Source organism: Tenrec ecaudatus, chromosome 6, assembly GCF_050624435.1.
Source record: "Tenrec ecaudatus isolate mTenEca1 chromosome 6, mTenEca1.hap1, whole genome shotgun sequence".
Lineage (NCBI taxonomy): Eukaryota > Metazoa > Chordata > Mammalia > Afrosoricida > Tenrecidae > Tenrec > Tenrec ecaudatus.
The window spans coordinates 63840083-63845136 of NC_134535.1; the positions used below are offsets into that span (position 1 = coordinate 63840083).

Below are 5054 nucleotides of genomic sequence, written 5' to 3' on the forward strand. Positions count from 1 at the left end.
GTTCTTCCTGAAGTCAAGAATGGAGCTGTCTCAAGCCCCTACTCCCATCCCGTTACACTTTTAGACTTTAATGTGCCCCCCCCCTTGTGAATATCTACAAACCAGTTCAGATGAGGTGCCAAGCACTGCCCCCCAAATCATAAGTCTACAATGGGGATTCCTGAGGGATTTCATGGTTTTGCTCCCATTGTTGGTCTGTTGCACTCCCCTCCTGGTTTGTCCCCAAGTGAGTGGGTCAGATCGGCTACACTCCCCTAACTGTATCTTCAGTGGTCTTCTCTATTGCACTATCATGTAGGGAGGGGGTGTCACGTCTCAAGCTGGGGCCGGCTATGCAGTCCTCTCAGTTAATGAGCTTCTCCAGGCAGGATCATTGCCCTCAAGGATTGGCACACTGGCATGAAGTCTGCTCTCTCTCCCCCTTTCTTATGGAGAGATAAACAATACCCTCCCCATGTCATGCACTCTGGTTTTAAAATCTGGTACTACCTCCGAGGAAGAAGTGATGTGCTTGGCCTCCAGAACCCGCCTCAGCTGGACCTTGCCTCTGCATCCCACAGGAAACTGGGCCCATTATTCCAATATCTTTGTTTGCAGACCATTCTCTGTGGTCCTGCTCAATTACATCTGTTTGAAAACGTGATTCCAGCTCTGGTGTCACCTCCTTAAAGGCTGTGCTAACCATGCTACATGATGTCAACTTTCTACTTCCCAGTACTTCTTACCCTGTCCTGGTCCTGTCGTCTCACCTACAACAGCACTGATTTTAATGTTGGATATTGCTACCCTTCTTTCCCAACTAAAAGGTAAACTACACAAGGTAGAGGTCTTAATCAGCCTACCTGCCAATATATATGATGAGTCTTCGATATAATCTTTTGCTGAATGAGTGCCTGAAGCATCCACGAATTCCCTTACTTGGCATAGTCTAAGGGGTAGTTACTTACTTAGAGCATCTCTTATACTAGAGCTGAGTTCTTTATTTTATCATCATAGTAAACAGATATACACAGTATTCAAAACATATGCCCATTTTGACAATAGATCAGAACTCATTGCTACAAATAACTTGGAGCAGAGATCTGGATGACGGAAATGTTTCAATCTAACTAGTGACCCATTTATTTTAAATTAAGCTTGTATCCACCAAAAACTATTACAGTAAATTGGTTTAAAGAGATTCTCTGCTTTATCTTAAATGTGACTTTATCTGAGTTAAGAATACTTCACTTAAATAGTTTGACAAGGAAACTGCATTTTCTAGACCACAAGAATAACTTAGAACAAGTGACAGTTCTCTTAAGCTCAGCTATGATCAAATTCAAAATTAGCGGAAGTCCCTTCCTGAAGTGTTTTTATCAATGACATGGACAAGGATTGACTTTTGTCTTCATCATGTTCACCTGCAGGTTTCTTGAATGGGAGTAGATATATAGTCTGCATACCACAATCACAACTCATCCATTTGTTACACTGTGGTGGCTTGTGTGTTTTTGTGATGCCAGAAGACATTCAATTATTATTTCAAGTACCAGGAAGGCCACCCATGGCGGAGAGATTTCGGAGGAGCTTCCAAATGAAGAGCAGACTAGGAAGAAGTAATGGGCTGTTCACTTTTGATGAATTAGCCACTTACCACCTTATGAATAGCAGCAGGAGCTTGTCAGATCTAGTGCTGGAATATGAGCCCCTCAGGATGGACTCAGGAAGAGCCCCTCCTTAAAGTAGAGTCCACCTTATTGATATAGATGGAGCAAAGCTTTCGGACCTTCACTGACTGATGGGGTATGGCTCAAAATTAGAAGAAACAGTTGCAAACAACCATTACTAACCACAACATGGAATGCATGAAATGTGAATTGGAAGTTGTCACAAATGAAATGCATATATATCAATATTCTCAGCATTAGGTAGTGTGTTAGTCCAATTACACATACACAGGAGCAATTGAATATTAAGAAAACATCCCAGCCCAGTCCAGATCAAGTCCATAAGTGAAATATTAGCCCATGAGTCCTACACCAATCTATAAAGTCTTCTTCAGACTTATGAAACACATGCAACGACAGAGAATTCAGGAAGATCACAGGCCAGTGGGTGGAAGTCTTGTGGATCCAGTGGCGGTGTAAGCATCTCAGTGCTGGTATGGGTCTTCACGTGACTTCTCCAGCTCCAGAGCTCTAAAGTAGCTCCATATGTTGTGTCAGTAGGAAGGTGTCACAAGGAGTGAGCATGCACCCTGCCTCCAGCAAGCTAGTTATTTCCTTACTGCCCCCAAATGAGGTAATCAAGGTGAAACTTGACTGACAAGCTAAACCCCATCCCTTCACTTTTTTTTTTTTTCAGGAGACGGCGCGTTTTATTGTGTGTGTGTGTGTGTGTGTGTGTGTGTGTGTGTGTGTGTGTGTCTGGGTAGAGGTTTGATTTGCCCCTCAGTGTCCTGGGTGGCGAGACGAGGAGGAAGCCCAGGATGCGAGGTCTACGCGGTGTCATCCTCCCCCTCAGTTTCCTCGTCACCGTCCACAGAGAGGGCAGCGTACTTGCTTGCAGAACTGAACTGGGAGGCTGGATTTTCTTCGGCTTTCTTTGGCTCAGGTGCAGATCCGGAGTCTTGATCCTTTTTGCCATCTTTCCTGTCCGACTCCTCCCGGTGCTCTCTGCTCCCTCCGTCGGCTGGGCCACGGCTCGAGCTCCCACTTTGGCCTCTTGGGAGACGCACCCCATCGACTTTTTCATCTTTCCTTGCTGGTCCTTCTTCCGATGGTGGGACTGGAGCCACCTTCCCTCCAACACTTGTCGGGGACTGCTGCTCGGTGTCTGAGCTCAGAGACCGAGCAGGAGGGTTTGCACTTCGCTTCACCCAGGCATTCTCCTTTGGCGGAGGGGCCGGCATGACTTTTAGAGGCTGATCCAGTTTGGGAGGCTTGGAAGTTGGAGAGTGACAGACAGTCTTCCTCACTGAATGCTTCATTTTCCAGAGACTTTTCACTCTCTCTCCTTCGTGTGTTTCTGTCAGAAGTGGCCGAGGTCCCGGTCTGTGATGACTCACTTCCTGTCCTTGACCTTTCCCGTTCCTGAGTTTCTTCACTTCTCCAGCTTGGGTGTCTCTCCCGAGGCCGCCGTTCTAGTTTGGGCTCGTCCAGCTGCCGCTGCAACTTCTCCTGCTCCTTCTGCAGCCGCTCCTCCACTTCGCGCTCTCGAGCAGCCGTGTCCACAGGCTTGGCTCCTCCAAAGATGGAAGCTGCTCGGCTGGACTGGGAGGTGCTAGCGGAGGAATCATCTTCCTTAGGAGCGCTCCGAGGCTTTAGATTCAGTTTGGGTCTTTGGGGGGGACCTCGGTCATCACACCGATACTCCTCTCGAGAGTAGTCATCCCGGGAGCCCCACGACCGGTCGTCCAGTCTCTCGTAGCAGTCCTCGTAGCGGTCCCCACCTCTTCGGTAGTCGTCATCCCTTCGGTATCCACTACCAAATGCTCTTCTGCCACTGCCTACCCTGGAGTCGTAGCCTCTCTCATAGTCTCTGCTACCTCGGTCGTCGTATCGATCCCGCCCCCCATATCGATCCATATCCCTGCGTGGGCCGTCACGGTAGCCGTCACGAAACCGGTCGGACGAATCATAACGGTCCCGGTACTTGTCTCCAAAGCTGTCGTCACCTCTCCTGGACGGGTAGTCGTCAAAGCTGTCCGTGGTGGGACGGGCCCTCCAGTCTGTGTCGGTTTTGTCAGAATCCCGATTTCTATCTCGGCCAAAAGAACGATCATCCCTGTCTTTATCCTGTGCTTGATCAGCAACATCCACTCGAATTCTCCTGTTACCTAGAGACTCTTCGTTGAGGCTCAGGGCGCTGAGCAGGGAGTCCAGGTCCTCAAACTCGGCATAGCCAAAACCTTTTAATCTCTCTGGATTGCTGGGTTCCCGAGGTAAGCGCACAGCACTGATATTCAGTCCTCTGAAGAATTCCTTAATTGACTCTTCTGTCACATCGTAGGGCAGATTCCCTAGAAAAGCAGTGTAGGGAGGCGATTTGGGAAGACGGCTCCGGTCGATATTGGGTTCCTGAGCAGCCCGTGGAGCAGTGGGCAGGATGGAACGGTCAATCGGAGGGGCCCTATATGCGTCGTCGTCATTACTGTGCCAAGTGGTGGAAACATCTCCTTCCAGGTCATCTGTCTCATCAGCCCAGCTGACTGGCTTGGGGACATAGGTGCTTCCTCCACCGCTCCCCCCGTCCTCAGCCAGGAAGTCCGTGAGGGAGATTGTCTTCCCCTTCTTGTTCTTCTTTTTTGCTGAGGCCGCCATGTTGGGAGAGGGCACCCCATCCTTTCACTTTTAAGTCTCAAGTTGACAACAGATTATGTAACTACCACAGGGAGCTAATATGGGCAAGTGGAATCAGATCATCATGATTTACTATGCCAGGAATGGAAAATTCAAGAGAAGTGGTGCTGCATTCATTTCTTTCAAAAAAAAGTTTTATTGGCACTTAATCCACATATCACACAATTCAATAGTTTAATCATATCAAGAATTGTACAATCATCACCACAATCAATATCATAATATTTTCTTTTTTTCCATGGTTAAATCACTTTTAAAATAAATTATGTAATCATCATCAGTTCTAGTGCTCCCTCCTCCATCCCACATACATTGTTTTTCTCCCAACCCCCTTCCCATCCCTATCTTTCACCCATGACCTCTGCCTCCCCTATAAACTCTTGCATCAATTTTTATCTCTATGCATCTACTCCTGTGCTTCACAAACTAGAAAACCGTACAGGTGTAATAAAAAACAGAAACAGAATAAAGTGGCAGGGTGAGATAGTTAAAGTTTATTATGACAACTTGGCCAAAAAACACATGTAGGGTTATTTGGAGGGCGGAGAGAAAAATGGCTAGGTGAGGCTTGCCTTTGAGTTCTCGGGTCTCTTGCTTTGTGATGGTCGGATTAGGGTGCAGCTTCTTTAGCCAGTTCCCTGCTTCAGCTGGCAAGGCTCACTTTCTGCAATACATCCCTGAGGAGAAGCCACATGGACTTAACCCAATGCA

The 5054-nt window shown here is 47.6% G+C and overlaps 1 pseudogene; it reads right to left on the bottom strand.

Moving 5' to 3' along the window:
- Positions 1-2378: 2378 nt before the first annotated feature.
- Positions 2379-4311, bottom strand: LOC142449950 (eukaryotic translation initiation factor 4B pseudogene; annotated as a pseudogene).
- Between the last annotated feature and the right edge of the window lie 743 nt (positions 4312-5054).